The sequence below is a fragment of the Motacilla alba genome, chromosome 1A (assembly GCF_015832195.1).
Source record: "Motacilla alba alba isolate MOTALB_02 chromosome 1A, Motacilla_alba_V1.0_pri, whole genome shotgun sequence".
In the NCBI taxonomy this organism is placed as follows: Eukaryota; Metazoa; Chordata; class Aves; order Passeriformes; family Motacillidae; genus Motacilla; species Motacilla alba.
This window is the reverse complement of record NC_052031.1, coordinates 46,481,837-46,502,325: the sequence shown is the minus strand read 5'-3', so window position 1 is coordinate 46,502,325 and position 20,489 is coordinate 46,481,837. Positions and strand designations below refer to the sequence as shown.

Below are 20,489 nucleotides of genomic sequence, written 5' to 3'. Positions count from 1 at the left end.
ATACTTTTCTCTCATTTAAACTGAACCAAGAAATGGTCATTATTAGCTTACTGTTACAGCACACAGAACACTGCACAAAGGGTTACATACTGTCAGTGACACATGAACGCCAAGTAAGATATTATTTACTCATATAGCTTACTTTCTTACAAGTTATGAACAGAATCAATACATAATTTATTCAGAAAGAAAAAAGGCAAGTAAGATTTTATTTTTATTATTATGTCCAGACCTCATAAAGGTCTGGACATAATTATACAAGACAACACTATGCCAGCATGTAGGTCATCTCACTCAATGAAATTAAAAGCATAATATTGCCCTCTAACTGTAAAAATTAATTTCCCACATTCACTCACATTCAGTTCTAGGATTCCTTTTCTTCCACTTTCTGCATGCTGCTATTTATTTTCAGTACTTACAGCACCACTATATATAGATATTATATGTCTAACGCAATTGGATAATGAATTAGAAATGGACTATACAATTATTAGTTTACATATTTTAAGTTTCTGTCACACACAGAGACCATGTAATATTGGTATACAAATTCCAACATGGTTATTTCCTCCTGACAAAGCAGATGCTCAAGCAACAAATGAAGCAAAATAGCTGTACCTGTACAAAAGTTCCATCTGAACTACTCTGAAATCCCTAAATCTCTCATTACCTTGAAAAAGGCTACTACTCCTTTCCTTGCATCTTTTCCTCAGAGCATCTGCTACCAGTCATCTAGATCTACCAACTTGCCAATCATGCAGCAACCACAGGTGGCTATTAAACAGGTTGTTTGGGGAATGGAGTGTCTTTATGGTGCTCACACAGCACTCTAGCACAAAACACTCACTTTGCAGTTAGGGTGTCTACACATCATTGTGCCATAGTCCAATTTTTCTACAATGCTGTATTCTATCTAGTCCCTACTGAGGTGTTACATGTACTTACACATGATCTACAGATCAATTTAGAACTTAAACTCCAAAATTCACAAAAATCTAACATGCCACTCTGAGTCACCACATCACCAATACCGTTCCCCTCTGCACTGCTATTCAGGATATTCTCCCATCTCCCATGACACAGCTCAGCTCTCTCTGCCTGCCTCCTAGGTGGTCCTCTCACCATCTCCCATTTTCATCTGACCTCCTGGCACCATTCAGGCTATTCACATTTCTGTAGGATGCCTTCACCCAAAAGATGAAAAAAAAACCAAAACAAACCAGCATTTGTTCCAGGTTTCCAGGTATCAGTGTTTTTATCAGTCAATTTCTTTCTTCACAGAAGAGGTGAGAACATGCCATTCTATAACAAAAGTTTCTTGTGCTAGCTTGTACTAGATAGCATTCTTAATAAGAATGGCAAATATTCTCAGATCCAATTAGAAAGAACAGCTCAAGTCTGAAGAACACCACATCCTTTAAAGAGCAATGACCCAGAAATTCTTACACACACAGGAAAAATCAGCCCACTTGAGGCTGTAAGACTGTATTTGAATATAATCCATTTGCATAACTCTGCCTGCAGCCATCACCTTCTGGATAATTTTCCAGAAGGATTTACTTTTGACCTGTTGCTCCAGCTGCATTAGTTCACACAGACTTAATATTCCAACTGGTCTGATCTCAAAGTCACACCATCACTGAAGAACAATCTGGCACACAACATCAACACAGTATGCTCAGAATGAAGCATAGAATTTTTTTTAAACTTGCATTCAAGGCCAACTCAGCTTTTACATTATAAAAAACTCCTGATTTGCATTTTCACAGTGCAGCACGAACAAGACCGCTGCAGCATCTTTAGAAGTCCTCGCCTGCTTATCCAGCCATACGGTCTAAAACTACAGCAGTTATACTGTCCAGTGCAAAAAAACCTGTAAGCAGTTTTCTTATTCATTCCTGGATATTTACGCTATCCAAATGAAGGAAAAAGAATATTCAGTTAAAACTCCTGCAAACAGATGTCCAGAGATTTAAGTATCTATGAGATAACTGCCTTCCTTTATAGCAGAAGAATTCTCTTATTTGCCCCTGAAGAAGCAGATACAGAAACAGTACCACACAAAGCATAACCAAAGAAACTTGCCATCAGAGCAAAGTCAAACTACACATGAAATTTTTCTCTGCATTTTTTACAAAAATTCTAAGATCTTGAATGGTTAACAGGCAGCACTTTTGCTCTTGAGGGAACAGTATCCAGTAGCTAACACACACTTCTGAAATTATCTTCGGAATAATACTTGGCAAGTTAGAACTGCTAGGGGCAGAGGGGAATAAGCACAAAAGAGGGGGATAGAAGCTGATCACACTGAAGAGATATGCACTCTTATTTGTAGCACCATGCACTATAAAGACACACATATATTCCTTTAGCCAATAAGAATTACCAAAAGGACTTGCAGAAAAATAGCTATAAAACCCAAATCAGCATGATCACAGCTTATGGCTTCTTTTCTCAACCTGCTAAGTGTATCAGGAACCTTCCAAATTCTTTAACTTCCCATGGCACATGAAGTGCCATGTTGTCACAGCAATATAAGTGATAACAAATCAGGGAAGTGTAGCAGCCACATACTAGTATTATCAAAAAACCTTCACACAAGACACACAGCAAATAGTAAATTTTCTGTTTATGTATAAGTGGGGGGATTGATGACCCCACATGCCCTGCCTCTAGCCAAGAGCCCCCTTGAACAGTGTTTGTGATTTCAGACTGTTTGAGATGCTTTTCTTCAATAGAAAGAGTACAAATCAATGCATGAGATAACCTTTCTTCCTTGTTACCAAGACATGAGAAAAACTAAGAATTATTCATTCTGAAGCTTAATAACACAGCTGAATACACTTCAGATCAAGGGTATGGAGAGATCCAACTGGGGTTAGTAACTACCCCTCAGCTCCCCAGCATTGCTTTCCTGATTTCAAGGATGCTAACTAAGACACCAGAAAATCAGAGACAGAAGAAATTTTAAGTAATTCTCTAAGTTTTTCTATGTATGTGTTAAAAATTTATTTAAAATTACTTCAAAAAAACAAGTAACAGAGTATTTAACGTTTGTTTCTTCTCTGCCTTCTCAATTAAAATGTTTTTATTAGGCTTCAACTCATGCAATTGTCCAATATTTTCAAATAACTTGACCTTTATAGAGCAACAGTTATTATGCCACTTTCAAGTCATTTTAAACAGCAAAAATGAACATAATATCAGCCTAATTACTGATTTCTTAGCAACAACAGTATTAAATCTCTCATGTTTTTCCATAATCCATGAAAGCAAAAAGACTTTTTAGATTGGAAGGGAGAGAAAAGCACCCAAACAAGTTTAAGACAGAGAAAGAAAGCCTTATACAGCTCATCTATAAGTTCTGGATGAGTACTGATTCCAGCTTGAGTGCTTCTAGTAATCAAGTAATAATGCAAAGCATTGAGCTCAGAAGAATAAAAACTCTTTGTCAAAGTCCATGCACTTCTCAGTGCCCACAATTCCATCTTGAAACTCATCGGCAGCTGATGCCAGAAATTAGAAGACTGGCACAAAGTAAAGCCATAGAGTACTACATTGGAAATGCTGTCTTATACTAGTAAAACACAAACTATTACTGTGTCCCTTCCCTGGTCACAAACTGAGAAGCACCTATGTCAATGCCTCCCCCTAGAAGTTTGTACTTTATGTCTAACATTAACTTCGGTAAAAAAAAAATTCATTTCACTCCAAAATTATGTGGATACTCACAAAGAATCCAAATGAACATCTGATTCTGCAGACTGTAGCTTTACTCCTCACAACTCAGTGTCCTACTGGATGCCATGAAGCAATGAAACCTTTTCAGGTCTTTTTAAGCATGAACTGTGATAATCAGAATAGTTTGAGTAGTACAGATACAGGATGAGCCTGTCTCACTCTGGAAAGTTTCTAAAAAGACCTCAAAAGAAAAACAATTAAGGGAAAAGTAGCCTAATATGTCTAAATTAAAATCTACATTTTTTAATCAGAGTCAAAAAACTCCAGAGATCCTTCTCTGAAGCCGAAACTGCTCTCCTGGAAAACTGACAGGAACCACGCTTTTCTGTCTCAAGGCAATGTTTGTACACTTAGGTCAGCCCTAGGAGCAGCAGCATCAGCAGATGGCTACTAACTGGAGCTCGTGGCTTTAACTGAAGAAGACCACAATAGAGTAAGCAGCAATAATAATCAAACCCCTGCCCAGTCATCACCATACAAGCCATTCTTGAAAAGATGAAGCAGAGACAGTAAAATCATTTACTTAAAAAATTATTAAACACTTTATACTCTGGACCTAGAGATATGGTGTAGGAGCAATAGTCAGCTGCTGTCATTCCTCTACACAGGACAGAACTCAAGGAAAACTGTTGGAGCAGTAACAGCTTCTGACAGACTACCAGCTTTTTTGTACTATGCCATTTAAAGTATTTCCAAGTCTGAATCAAGTATTTTGCCTTTTAGTGACTCTGATTACATATAGTCAGATCAAGATGAAGAGTTTCGGGGTTTTTTTTGATCGGGTAACTCAGCAGTAATTTCTTTTCACGTAACTCACGTTTTTTGAATATGCTGTGGTCTACAGCTCACTTAGAAAAGAAAGAAAGAAAAGGAGAAAAAAAAAAGAACAGATCTCCTGACTGTGTTCCTGATTCAGCACACAAAGAACAATGCCAGAATTTTCTCTTTAGGAGCATCAAGCCAAAGTTAATGAAGTTGCATTTTGAATTTTCAAGAAAAATACACAGTTTGGGAAAGAGAATGACAATCAGCAATCAGTTACGCTGACACATGAATTGACATTCCCAACCAATGAATATTACAAAGATCTTGAATATATTAACCCACCCATAGTCTAGAACTGGGATTTCTTGCCTCCACTGATAATTATAGAAGCCCTAATGTGTTAGTACCCATGGTCTGAAAAGTCAGCAGAAGTTTTCCCTTCCATACATGCACATTCATTCTTTATCCAATACTTGTTCAATACAAGTTCTACTTGCTATAAATAAGGAGTGAAAATTTATAAAATCAAACATAATTAATGCTTGATTTGTTTTGAAACAAACTTCAGTAAGGTAAAGAAAAAATTTCTTCACAAACTTTTTATGCAAAAGAGCTATAAATTCCAGTTTATATTTATTTTAAAAGCCATTTTACTTAAGAGTTTGACTGGGTTTGTCTCTACAAGTTTATAACTTATATCCAGGTTTACTTTCACAAAGTCTTGTCAGTGGCACATGTTGATAAGGCAGCTGGGGAGGAGCCCAGTTTTTACCTGCTGAGCCTGTACATCACACAGAAAAAGATTAACACACAGTATAAAAGATTAACACACACAGTATAAAGATTCTCATGTTTAACTTAAATCGAGAAAAGCTCTCCCTCTATAACTTCATTAGAAGTCCTCAAGATAGTTACCAGGAGTTAGTCAGGCAACAAATACACACTCCATGAAACTTCACAGCAATTCGTAGAAGAACATCAGGAAATTGTTGAACATTATGAATTATGTTTCTGATCAACAAAGCCTACAAGAAGCTAATTTAATGTTACAAACTGCTGAATCAGCCAGGTAACCACACTCACACTACATGCACAGAATTGCAACTGCATCACTTTTATTTGCACACTACAGGTACTACCTGACATTCCCAGGATTCTGTTGGATTGTAGTGCCTTCATTTACATAACTTTAAAAGACATCATAAGCAAATCTACAGCAAAAAGCATTTCTGTGTCCAGCAATACCAGATATTAAGGAGCAACATTTACCCACAGCACTGAGATACTGTCCATAAGCATGCTTTTCTAGTCACAAGCAACAGATAAAAATCTGAGGAAGACATTAGTTACACTGAGATTGGTTTGATCTAAGTGTAAACTGAGAGGACAGATGTTTCTGTGGTATTGAACATCATTACACAAAAAAACCAGTTATAACCCAGCTCCAAAACTTTAGCATTGAAAGAAGGGACTAACTTACCTACTGCTACTATCACTTGGAACAAGCTGCTTGTGACCATACTATTCTTTGTTGGTTTGTTATTATAAATAAAACTTTTTTCTTGGTACAGCAGTATCTCAAATAAATAGATTCAAACAATTCCCAATACACTGCAACTTCATACATAATCTGTACAGACAGCCACAACAGAAATCTTCAACATTTGAATAAAAAAGAAGCAGCATGTCCACAGTCAGTAAATTACATGGCCTCACACTGCCTAATTAGAAGGACTCTTCTCTAATGTTTTTCATGCTGGTAGTGTTGATTCTCATTAGCAAATGGCTTTCAACAGCCAAGAGGGCAGTTTTAACCTAAAGATCAACAGAAGTAAATTCTGGAAAAGAGCAGCACCAAAATACACAGAGCACAGAGTTCTGAAGAACTACAGGTACTGCTACATGTAAAATGTGCAAGGACAAAAGTAAAAAAATAGGGAGGCTAAACAAGCCCAGTTTGAGAATATCCATGGGGGCCCATATTTATCACCTGGTAGTAAACCTTGTCAAGATTCCCTCTAGGTGGAGAAAGATTATCTTCAATCATTTTCTGCTTGAATACTCTTAGCTGGACAATATAATCAGGAGTTTGAATCCACACATTTTTACTTTGCCTTAGATAAAGTTTCTGGGAAGAAAATTAGTTAATCATGTATTTGTTCAGATTAGGAGTTTGAGCCCACTTCTGCCAATAATTTAGGGCTGAACTTTACATTAAATGCCATAATCCTGATAAGGTAAATCAAAGAAAAGTCACATCAGCACGTATCCCAGCATTCTTCCAGTTAGCTGCCAAAGTAAGCTTGTTCTCATGTTATTCTGCCTTCATAGGTATAAAATAGAGGAAGAAGGCTGTCATGGATCAAAATAGTCTATTTAAATCTTTATGATCCAAGGTATGGGGAAGACTCCACAGTGGACCAAAAAGCCACAGCGCTTTTGTAATGAGGAGGATGGCAGGAGCACAGAGAACATCCTGCAACCAGCATCAGTGAGCATAAACTAATCATCACATGTAGCCTGGGAATATTCAGAGAAAGCCTGAGTCTGCTCAGCAAGGGCAAGCACCCCAAAGAAATCAGTACCACAATCAAGTTTCTCTTCACTTTTTCTGGTGATGATCAAACCTACAACACCAACAAACAGGAATGAGAGACAAGTCCCTAGACAGGCATTCGTACAACCAGTACACAAGCATCTACTCATCTTTACAAATCTGGCCCTATCAAAGGAACCAGAAAAAAAGCCTAAATAACTTCCTGGGGAAGAAACTCCAAACCAATCACAGCCCAGAGGCATGGTTCTAAGAATTAATTCAATGTGTTCTAAAACTTTTGATTTACAAGATAATCCTGCTGACCAGTATCAAAGAATTTCAAAAAAGGAGGTCAATATACAAGAATTCTGTTTTAAGAGGCTACTGTTAGTCCCCCAGATAACTGGCATCTTGAACCAACATGAGGTCTTTTCCTTGCCCCCCACAAGGCACCTCTGCTGTGAAATAGCAAGACAAAACCTTGAAAGTCTGGCACATTACCCCAAGCTGAAAGCTTCTTTGCACAGTTTGTTTTACAGAAGGATCACTCATTTCTAAACAAGGCCCATTATACTCAACCATTGCTCTAGACATCATACATTATGTGTACAGAACCTGTCTTGCAGAAGAGGAATTCAGAAGGCTGGTGCTAACAAAGCTGAGATGACTGTAGTAACACCACCTCACAAGAAAACACCCAGATTTTCCCTGAAATAGGACTACACAAGATTTCAAGAGCTAAGGAGAACTTGTAAGAATGTAGTATTATCTATGGATAAGGTTGCTATTGAAACAATCAATATTTGAAACTACACAAGAAAACTCATAGCACAGTTAAATGTCACATCCCTTATATTCAGGATTAGCTTTCAGAATATATTGGCAAGTTTGCTGCATTCCTGGAAAATCTACAACTCACTCCTGAACTGTATTAAGAGATCAGTGAAAGTAGAATTAGGAGGCTGAATGTTTAGATCTCAGTAAAATCTGAAAGCACTTGTAAAATATTTCTTACCTTTCTACAAAACAAGCTGAATGAGTTTGCTTTGTAGCTTCCCACAACAGCTGAGATCCTTGCCTTTGTGCAAGGTAGTTTTCCCCACTAACACTTCACACCATCCAACCTAGTACAGTTAAAAGATAGTGGAAGCACCAAAAAAAAAAAAAAAAAACCAAAAAACAAGCAGGGGGAAAAAAAATAGTATGCCATCATGACTTCCCAAAAAGCTGTAGCTTTCTCTGAAAATCCTTGACTTGATTATCATGGCCCTTTTTCCCGCTATGGGGAGAAACACAAGTAGAAAGTTGTCTTGCATCAGTAACAGTGCAAGCATTTTTTGTTTGGGGCCAGAGATGTGACTGTCAATAAGAGAGTTTTTTGGACTGTATGCCTATATTGGCCACACATTACTCCCAGGGACAACTGAAAAGCTCTGTTTATTGTGGTCTGTTACAGTGCCAGACTCTGCATGGCCAGAACCATGATAATGACCGACAGTTCCCAGGACTGAACAGTCCCAAAAGCTTCACAATCCTCTCTAGATAAAATGGCAGGAACAGAGATTCTAGAAGTCTCAAGGTAGTGGGTCTAGAACATTAAATACAGAAAGAACATCTTGGTTTCTTGATCAGTATTGCAATCCACCATAAGTCTTTCAGCAGAACAATCCTCTCTCTTTAAAGATAGTGGTCATGAAAGAGGACTCTACAGGCCCATGAAGGCTTTTTCCTAGCATTTTTTATAGAGAAGTTGAACTCATACAAAAATATATCAAAGTACACCGCAAAGAAATAAGGTTACAAGCTGCAGAGATGTTTTTAAAAAACAAAACGTACCTGGTGTTTTATTTAGAAAGTCATTAGTACCAAACAGCAATTTCAAAGAGCAATGGATTCCAAACAAGCCTAACAGTAAAAGCAGCCACATAATCAATCTATCACACACATCAATTTAGGATCTGTAACTCCTGAACTGAGGCAAATCAGGACCAAGAGGTGTCTGCACCCTTACTTCTCCTTATTCTTCCAGCAACCCAGGCCAAGTACTACTCAAGACAGATCTGTTCAGTGGGTCCAGACTGGTGTAACAAGACCCTTGAGAATAGAATCCAGTGAGCAGCAAAACAACATTCTCTTCTCTTGCTATGACCACACGTCTGAGATGTGCTTCTATTGACTCTTGTGCTTTGGTTTTCAGAGCTCAATTTCTGACTACTGTTCTGACAATATCATTCTCTTTTCATTAATACATTCCACTGAGTAAGACTTATGATATTTGAGTCTTGAACATAACTGCAGCACTACTCACACATATTCTAAAACCTGATTCTCTAAAAAAAGCAACTCACACTCTGAGTTTGGAGGAAAATAACTTGCAAATCTCATTTGGAAAGGGAAAGTGGCTAACCTACATAGCTGTTATAAACAGCCATAAACCCCTGATAATCAAGGTATTTGAAAAATTAATATGCAAATAAACCTAAATCAGCCCAGCAGTTGCATTCTACAAGAAAAATGACCCACTCAATCTGTTTTACTGTTCAGAATTTCTAGGATCTTGGCATCAGGAGGCCAAGTAAGAGTGAACCAGAATGAAATATAAATGTGTGCTTTTTACTTTTATGCTTACTATGGATACTTAGTGCAGGACAGACAGCACTGGCTGCATCTGGTACGCAATATACTTTAGGAAAACAGTTAAGCACAGAGACTAATTTGATGAGAAAAAGTCTTTCAAAATTAGTCTAAAGACAAAGATACTCCATCTGAAATGTGTGTGCAGAAATAAGAAAATAAAACAATGGATCATATTGCACTGCTACTTTTGTGTGGGCTAGTATGTGTGTGATTCCAAACCTACAATAGAAACTTTACAGTGTGGTTTAGCCTTCATCTGCAAGGTGCTGAATAGCAGTTAAGTGTTTTAAAGAGCAACCTGAAAACCCATATTACTGCTCCTACATCAGAGTGGAGTGGTAGCCACTGTCCCTAACAGCAATGTCTACTTGCAAAACAAAAGCATTAGATTTACTTAGCATTAGATTTACTCCCTGAGTTACACAAAGATACTTCTCAACATCTTTTCTGAGGACTTAAGAGAGACAGCAAGGGAATATAATATTATTCAAGGATATAGCACCCAGGGTATCTGCTTCCTGACGAGGAACAGTTTACACATTCCAGGTTCTTTCAATTCCCATCTGCATGATGGGCCACACAGTAATAAAGAGAGGGTTAAGAAATCTGTACAAACCGTAAGATCACATACAGTATCTTCTGCTCCTCTGACTTAATGAAATAACAGATTTTTATCCACTTTTTAAGATAGGACACTTGTCTTTGGAAGAGGTTAGTGTTTTATCCTTACCTACTGTAACAGAAAAGGCTCATGATCAGTATGGTGCATACAGAAAGGCAAAGCAAATGCTGTCAAGAGTTTATGTTGATAATATAATGCACATGGAAAAAATGCTGGTAGCTCAGACTGCCTATAAAGCATTACTGTGCCTGTAGATAGTTAACAATGAATAGTCAGGGTGAATAAAAGCACCTTTGGTTTTCTAGTGCTCTCCAGCCATTTTGTTTCCATTCTGCTTATTAATATCTAGTTATGTATGCAGGTTTCAACTACATCACTGTTCCCAAATCCACACTAGAACATCAGTCAGATAAATTCCCACCTCTTATACAAACAGCAAACCTTTGGAAAGGGATGAAATATTCTTGCTACTGCTGGAACATGAGCAACTCAATTCCCTGACCTTGTGGAAGGAAACCCTCCTTGGGTGGAGTAGGTAGTGCAGAGAAGAAATCTAGTTATAGACTAATAGAAAAGTAACATCCACTCCCAGGCAGAGGAAAGCATGCTGACATCAGTCAGTGGCAAGGACATGCTTCCCACTGCCCCATTCCTTAGGGTAACAGATTACAACAGCTGCCAGGTTAGCTGCCTTCTATGTATTATTTCTCCTCCACAAGGAATCTCAGGGTAATGAACTACGTTCCCAGTGACCATCTTTTGATGAAAACTCCACAGTTTAGTTTTTCAACTTTCATACAAAAACAGTTTCTATGAAAGACTAAAAGTTTTTCTGAACACTTTTAAAAGGGCATTAATAGTCACACAGGTTTTCTTTAAGTCCTTGAAAAACATAGCTATGCACAAGACTAAGAATGTTAGAGCACACAGAATATTCCCTCTAGATTAAATGCACAGACAGCATACAAAATAGTACATCACTATGCAGATTTAAGGTTTTCAACTTGAAGTCACAAGTCACTTTGCCACACCCTGAACACAGAGGTACCAAAGGCAAAGCATGTGCCCACAGTTTTCCTTCAGCAGGACAGAGATCAATGACAGCCACAAGAGAAGAAGAGCATGAACATGAAGAAAACTTGTCTGCTCCTAGCACTGCACACTTCTGCAGAGTCCTGAAACTGCCTAAGATGACAAAGCCACACCCTTGTGCCTTGCATACAGTCCTACATTCATCATATTCTAAAAAAGCCATAGAGCTTGTAGGTTGAGATTGCATCTTTTAATATACCAACACATATAATGAACTAGTTTATTGGTCTAACACAAGGTACTATCTCCGCATCCAACAAGATGCTACCTCTGCAGCCCTAATTTTGGACAGGGGAACAGGATGACAAAGTCTGACACTGTGAAAATTCAGTCATTACTGACTGATATTTTAGAGGTCCTATTTATAACTTATATTCAGCGCTTGATACAAAGCTACTTCCCTAATTTTAATCACCATTAAAGATAAATTTATCTTAGAGTGTGCATAAGAATTAAAATTAATAGTAATTTACCTTGTTATTCTCAGTAAACAACAAAAGGAGAAACATTCTTATTTGGAAAGTAAATACATCAAAATCAACTACATCACGGCAGAGAAAACCAACAGCTACACTTAGGGGGTGGGAGGGGTAAAAGAGCTCTTTAGGATACTCTTGGAACATACACATTGTAAGTCATCCACTACAGCTAAGTCTTTTCAGACAAGATAAAAGGAAAAAAACCAGAGCCCTCAGCATATAACTGAGCAGTAAAATAAGCATCTTGCATCAGTTTAAAAGGGATCAAAAAATCCCTGAAGTATTTATTAAACAGTCATTCCACAGTGTCGGTAAGAGGCAGCATTATCACTGCTGAACATTTCAACTGCATCTGCTTCCTATTTAAACATGTTTACAAATCTCACATTTGCTCTTTTCTCTCAGACCAACACAAATTTGGGGTATAGGCAAAAGGTTAAAATTCATTACCTACAGGTATGTACATAATGCCAAGTATTTTAGCTAGAACTGCAGGGGCATACTGTTAGAATTCCTCATCACTATGCACTTTGCACAGAAAAAAAATTAACTTAGAACAGCTTAAGCTGAAAAGTTTAAGTTGTGCTCTCCACAAAACATATAGGATCGTCTTCTCAACTTTCATCAACCTTTAAAAGCCATTTTGTCTTTCAGAATCATTTTCTCATACTAATCATCTACAAAAGGACTATGATGTAGAACTGAACATATGTAAGTGGCCTTCCCCCACCTTCCAAAAAAGCTTACACGTGTTACAAATGTTACACTTGCATATTTAGACAAAGACAATATTAAATTTTATTTTCAATATATCTAGCAGCAGTTAAAACAGAGATGTAATTCACTGAAACCATATAGGAGGAAAACAAACAACTCACAACAGAAAAGACCTTTTTATGTTCAACAGTTCCAAGAAAGAAAAAAGAGATTAAAAAAAATCATATACTTAGATGAACTTGTCCTTCATCACCTCTGCTCTTAGAATAGAACACCAAAATTTTGTTTGCAGAGCACTACTTCTCCAGTAGCCACTGAATGTTTTAGAATTCTGACCTTCTAGCTGGCACCTAGATCCAGCTCAAATTTGGTCCCAGACAGGACAGGGTTAATTTTTACAGTAGTCAGGAAGGGAGCACTGCTATGACACAGAGGTTATTCTAGGCCATTTTCCAGGGATGGGAGAATCCATTCCTTCTGGGTCACACAGTATGGTGGAGGGAAGTCAAGTATTGTCTGGGGCTTCCTGGGATGAGCAATCACTTCTGCATCATTCACCTCTTTCTTGCACCCTCTGTCATTTGTATTGCAGTTACTGTTCCATGCCTTATCTCATTGCTGTTTCCAATAAATTCTTATCTCAACATGTGGTCTTTACCTTTCTGCCTCCATTTCTCCTCCCCATCTGCTGTAGGGGGAGGGAGGAGTGAGCAAGCTGCTCATGGCTTGGAGTATTTCAGTGCAACACTAAGTTGGAGAACAACATTTCTACAGCCCAGCACACCGTAAACTACTCACTACACCTGTCAGCCCAGGTATCCAGCACCCACAGTAACCCACAGACTGCCCTTTAACCTTAACTAAGTTACCACCCATGGAGAGACACCAAGAAAAGGTCAGCATAAAGAATGAAGTACCTTTGCATTCCTCCAGGCCAGAATTAGTCTATGATTATTTGCATCACATCTGCTAAACTTCTGACTGACAAAGAAACGAAGAGTAGTACTAGACACACCAAAAAGCTCACTCAAACACTTCCTTTACAGCATTCTATAAAGGTTTACAAACACATGTATTCATTTATCAATCCCTAATTAGTTGTACTTTGCAAGTGCCATTAAACCCTCACAAGTCTTAAAAGTGATAATTACTGTCCAGTGCTTTGCTTTTAAAGGAAATATAAGTCCTAATATGCTGAAAAATAACATGTCCTTCAGATTTCATCTAAGAGCAATATTAAGATAATAATGAGTTAGTTTAAAAACACTTTTCTAATTACTCAAACAAAATTCCCAAGCCTGAGAAAGAATACCTGCAAAATCTAGAATAACTAGAGTAAAGGACGTTATCTATTGGTACAATGCAAAGATGAAGGTAATTGCTAGGACCAGATTTTCCTTCATTCTCCCAAGAGATTCTGCAGAAGATATTAAACACCATTACGATGTTCAACACCTAATTTTATCTTTCATTAGGGGCTCTATTCATAGTCCTGATCTTCACACTGAAGCTACCTAAAGGTCTTAGACTAAATTCTGCTGTAAGATAAATCACAGTGCATTTGCAGTTACAAATTGGAAAAATTACTCTGGATTATCATAATTGTGCTTTTTAGCCAACAGAAGTAAAGTATGTTTCTCCTGCTTTCTACAGGAAAACTATAGACAAACTATAGACTATAGAAAACTATAGAAACAACTACAGAAACAAACATTTAACCAAATACAGCCTTGTTGCTATTCCTGGGGCTTTGGACAGAAGTACTAAACCTGAAGGACAAACAACAAAAACCTTACAATGGAGAGTGGAATAAAAACACCCACAACCACCCCACACACATACAATCCAGTCCAACTTCAATACTAAACCACTTTTATTCCAACACAGCCTAAGTACAGCTGTGGAATGGAAATGTCTGCAACTGCAGTACCATGGACAGTGTATGGCAAAGTTGACAGAATCATAGAATAAGCTGAGTTGGAAGGGACACATCAGGATCATTGAGTCCAACTCCTGGCCCAGCACAGGACACCTCAAGAGTCACACCATGTACCTGAGAACATTGCACAAATGCTTCTTGAATGTGCCATTGGCAACTGTGCACTCCACAGATTCTAGCCCTTCCATTAAAAAAAATGCCACCCTCACCCCCCCAACCCTGCTCATCCTCCCCACACCTCTCCCGTCCTGCCTATCCCTCCTAAAGAGCCTGCAACCATCCAACAGGGCACACTCATCACAAGACTCATCCCATGAGGTTTCACTTATGCCAACGTGAAATTTCTAGGAGTGGGCCAAAGCTTGGAGCTAGTCTTCCTTGTTCCTCATGCTGCCTGTATTCCTGTAAAAACATTTCAGGTGTGGTACTTTGTAGCAGTGAGGGAACCCATCAGTGCTCCTTTTTTTTTTTTTTTTTGGCACACTATCTCACTGTACATCACTGGCAAGCCTAGTATTTTCCCATTCCCTTTTGAGCATTTCATCACTGAGTTTTTAAGCAACCACCTTGAACTTTAGGAAGAGGAACATCCTGTGTCAGTGCAAGAGATTCTGCATTACATCCATAAGCTTCAGTATTTACATCAAGGAATATCTTTAAGTTTAAATAAACCTTCCTGCACTTCCACTGAAGCCACATCTGCTTTAAGCCTATTAACATAGAATCACAGAATGGCCTGGATTGGAAGAGACCTTAAAAATCATCTAGTTCCAACACCCCTGCCACGAGCAGCAACACCTTTCACAATAGACCAGACTGCTCAGAGCTCCATCCCTCCCATCCCCTAGTACTTTTAGGCACAGTTTCCCTGAGCAACCTGTGCCAATGCCTCACAGTAATGATTTTTTTTTCTAATATCTAAGCTAAACCTACTCTCAGTTTGATAGTCACTACATGATGCTTTCTGGGCTGTGAATGCCATTGCTGGGTCATGTCCCAGCAGGAGGGTCAGCCCCTCATCTACCAGTACCCCCAAGTCCTTCTCAGCAGGACTGCTCTCAATCTGTTCATCCCCCAGCCAGTGTTGATACCTGGGGTAGCCCCAACCCAGGTGCAGGCACCTTGCACTTGCCTTGTTAAGCCTCATGTGAGTTTATAAGCTTATCACTGATTTTTAGTTTCAAGCTCAAACATGGACAATTTTATACTCATGAAGCTGAGGATGGTTACAGTTTTTGCTATGGATTCATAGAATAATTCCAGTTGGAAAGGAACTCTAGGGTTCTCCATTCAACCTCCTTCTCAAATCAAAATCAGCACAAGTCTGTATAACACTGTGCTTTATCAAGCTGGGCATCAAAACATTCAAAGCTGAACACTGCAGAACCTCTTTTACCTGTCACAATAATTGTCCCACTCCCCAGAGAAACATGTTCATCTTAAATGAAGTTATTTTAATGCATGCCTGCTGTCTCCACACACCGCTCTAGCAGGCTAGGCTCAGTATGTTCAACAGCATGCCCACAGGTACTCCAACCGTTAGTTCCTCCTGCTTCCCAAAGTCTTTTCTGCAGCCTGAGGATTCATTTCCCGAACATCAGACAGAATTTTAGCAAACTGTTACTTCTTTTATACATCAGATAGATTTAAAGCCATCCAACACAAATACAAAGTTTTGATTCAAAGCAGCTGTTATCTTTATCCCTGCACTTCCCCAGACAGAACTGCAGGAACCTCATATTAAAATCTGCTCTAGTAGAAGCTAAAGTGAGTTATATGTACTGCCTTTCTGGGCTCGCTACAGCCCCTCTCAACAATGTACATCAACTATAAAGAGAACATCTCCTATTCAGCCTGCAGCTGTGTTTCTAAATTAGAATTAAAAGTTATGGATGAACTTCTAGAAAAACATCATACACTTGAACGAAGAGTTGTAGTTTTACAAGCTCATATTTATACAAACACAGGAAGAAAAAAAAAGATGCCCTGAACTGAGGGGCAAAGAAAAGACCAAACCAACAACCAAGCCTCAAAAATCAGAAATATATCAGGGAGGAGAACAAGAGTACATGATTAGGGCTGCTGTATAAACCATTGTTGGTTTAGACAAAAACACACAACAAAAAAAGTAAAAACATTACCAAGAACACCACAAGTACTCCAGCACTTGGAGCAAATTCCTGGTAAGGTATAGTACCCTACCAATAATTACACACACAAGTTCCTGTATCAGTCTTCCCAATCCTCCAAAGTTACTTATCAGACTAACAATAAGATATTTCAGGACAGTAACAGCTCTTCAGAAAAAGTCCCACACTCTCTGACAAAGCAAATAACATCAGGAATTACTAACCACTGGAAAATTCACATCATGACTAGTCAGTCAAGAAATCCCAGAGACAGGGAACAGTGTGAAGAAGAAGTGTATCCAAAGCTTTATTTCATACCTCCTACCAATAAGTAAGATGTGTTCCAGCACTTCTCAAAAGAAAAGGCTGGGGGGACTACAGATACTGGAAGAAGCAGTTATGCTTCCTTAACAGAAAAAAAGGCATCTCCTCCATATTTCTCTGGAAAAGCCGCATTTGGTATTTCATTCACAGCTGAAGGGGAGGAAACATATCAGAAAAGTGTCTGTACTCCTCATCCAGCCTATTAAAAAAAAAAAATCCATGCAAATAAAATAAACCCTTGCATAGGCTTAAAATAATTCTTCAGAATCCTTGAGAAACTACCAAGAAATACAGGGAACAAGGAGGATTTGGTCAGCCTCTCCAGCCTCATCCTAAAACTTGTGAGACAGCAGCCACCGCCCCCAGATTCACTCTCAGCCATTCACACACAATATCTTTAGTCACAAGTGGAAAAAAGCAAACTTCACTTCTGCAAATTGTGGCAGTGTTCACCCCTCACTACAGTCAGGAGAGGCGAATCAGTTTAAGCCCCAGGTGAATGAACACTGGACAACCAGCAGACAGAACATTATTAGTTAAATAACTAACTGGGGCCCCCAGCATAATAAAGAGAGGAAACTGGTTCAGCAGATGCAGAGAAGGGCCACAGATGAGCAGAGGGCTGCAGCATCCTTCCTATGAGGTTGAGGTTGTTCAGTCCGCAGAAGAGAAGGTTCCAGGGAGATCTAGACAGCAGCCTTCCAGTATCCCATGGGGGGCCTACAAGAAGTATGGAGAGGGACTCCATAAGGAAGTGAAGTGATATGACTTGGGGTAAAAGTTTTAAACTAGAAGAGGGTAGATTTAAATTCCATGTTAGGAAGAAACCTTCACTATGAGGGTGGTGAGGCTGTCTAGAGATGCTGTAGATGTTTCATCCCTGGAAGTGTTCAAGGCCAGGCTGGATAGAGCTTTAAGCAACCTGGGCAACTGCAAGGTGTCCATGCCCATAGCAGGGGTGTTGGAGCAAGATGATCTTTGAGGTCCTTTCCAAACCAAACCATTTGTGATTCTACAAACTCTTCTATACTTTCCACTTTAAACCTAAAGTCAACACAAACGCATTAAAACCTAATTGCATTTAGGCAGTGCTCAAGGCAGAAAACCATAATACTACAAATTAAGGCTGTGATCCTACAAACATTTAAGTAGTAAACTTTACCCAATGGAATAGCTCTATTGATGATAATGAGGTTGGAGAACATGTTTGAAACAGAGAAATACTGCCTACATTTGCCATATTAGCTTCAAAAATATAAGTTTTATTGTAACAATTCCCTACCCTGAGCACTGCTGTTACACAATATAACAGTCTTAATATGTAAATACACAAGGCACAGTGGAACTTTAAAGATACAACAGAAGTTTAATACATACAAACCCACTTGCACTTCAAAGAGACTACAGTTACACCAAGTACCTACACTTCGAATTTTTCAAGAATGAAAAAGTAAAAAAAAGCATTAGCCCCTGTAGCCAGTAATTGCAAAGCCCAATGGAAAAAATGAGTGAACCATTTCAGCTTTTTCTTGATGTGTATCTGGGAAGTAAAGTCAATTCCAAATATAGCACATGTCCTGTGCTCAAATTTGTGGCACTATCTGAAAGTAGGTGGAAATGAGGCCTGTGGCTTATTTTTTTGTTTCACGCTGAAAATGACAAAGGATGAAGCTTCTCTAAAATCTGAAATTCTCTAGCACATAACTCCAGGCAATAAAGTTTCTCTTTTAGTAATTTATAAAACAGTTGTGTGACATAAAAGGTACATCGAATTAAAAGGCAAGAGCAAATAAATCCAATGAGCTATCAGTTCTATTAGCTGAAGAAAGAATCAGCTTGGAGTTCAGTATTATGGAAAATAAGAATTCTATGCTTAAGACATCATCTGCTTCAGACAAGAACAGGATGCTGTTTCAATAACATGTACTGACATCAGAGTCAACAGAAAATGGTAAAAATATCTACACCATGTCACAGTCACACTCAATTCCAGTTTGGAGCTGGTTTGGCTTTGACAAAGAATACTTAGAATTTTACTTTACTTTCCATTCTGTAATTTAAAAAATTAGATCTATTTATTAAAAAAACACCAATTAATTTAACGAGAAGCACAGAAAAACTTCGGAGAGTTGAAAAACCTTATTATCACACATGCTTCACATATCTGATAGAAATCCAGAAAGGCAGCTGCTCTGTACAATATTCACCCACATCATAAATACCTATTCCCACATATTGGCTACCCAAGCTACAATTGCCTACCTCTGCTTTTCAGAGAAATACAGATTTGTTACTCAAAAGCAAAGTTGAGAAAGATCAAGACCTGCATTGAGGGAAGCACCTTTATCCCAGTGAGGAACAGAACACAGAGAACTGCTTGAACATAATCTATATGCTGTGGTAAAGAAATATTTGAGACAGATGCATATAAAGGAATTTCTTAGGAAAAAGCAAGGGAAAACAATGAGAAATAACAGCATCAGCTTCCACGAATTTAAGCAGGATGTGTAGTATTGGATTTATATAAATTCCTTCTACCGCTACCTACACTACCTGGAGCTGCATTACCTCAGGCAGGTGAACTTAAGGAGTCATTTGATACATATGAAGTGCTGAATGAAATCCCAAACAATTTGTCAGACTGTGGCAAATACCCATTATAAAAAGCATATATGTTCAAGTTGACTGTAAATACACTTGCCCAACATATCCTTTAAATGCTGTGATTTTTTAATATTAAGAGACAGGTCTGAGGTTTTACCAACCAAGAGCAACTGAATGCAATTCATTGGGAGAAGCCTAAGCCCATATGAGACACTAACCAAAACCCATAAGAAAATCAAACAACTGCCTTAAGAGAACAAAGAACTGGCTGATATATTTAAGTTCCTTTAAAACCAGAAGAAACAAAATACAAAATGAAGACACTAAGGACGCCTCAGAAACATTTATGCTGATGTCAGCTTTGAGAAGATGCTCTTCAATATCTGATTTTCTATTTAGTAAATAAGAAAAGTAAAACAAAAACTCAAAATACAGAGTGACACTGAGTCCATCTCTTTCCTTATACTTTCATATACTACAGTATTTTCTAAGTCCATCACAAGTCTCGGGAAAAAACAGTACAATCAAAAGATGCTGCACTGCACCTCTCTAGAAGTTACCTGCACCATGCTTTCAGAGGGGGCACACAATGAATACAGCAGAAACAACAGCTGGTAATAAGTAGCTCATTTGTTAAGAGCAGATGACTACAGCACTGCAAATGCCAAAAGAAATCTGACCCTCCCTCTCACCTCATTACACCAAATCACATATGTTTGAAAACAAACTTCGCTGCACCTCTGGTCAACAGTTTAATACATATGTGCAAAGAATTTTAAAAAAATACCCTCATGGTAACTGGTATCAATTACAAGTAGAGACAGAACAACCATTTTACTACAAAACTACCTGTTTTCTGACTCTTCACTTTGCTTATACTCTATACAACTACACTCAAAGA

At 38.3% G+C, this 20,489-nt stretch overlaps 1 protein-coding gene across 8 annotated transcripts in view; it reads right to left on the bottom strand.

Moving 5' to 3' along the window:
* The window catches only part of CNOT4 (CCR4-NOT transcription complex subunit 4), a 76,796-nt gene that overhangs the window by 49,879 nt on the left and 6,428 nt on the right, over positions 1-20,489 (bottom strand). Inside the window, exon 2 of one of the 8 annotated variants that reach the window (XM_038154898.1) lies at positions 17,534-17,704. The exons of the other annotated variants lie outside the window; for them this stretch is intronic. The gene's annotated coding sequence lies outside the window, so the exon portion shown is untranslated. The remainder of the gene's footprint in view (positions 1-17,533; positions 17,705-20,489) is intronic. 8 annotated transcript variants of the gene reach the window in all.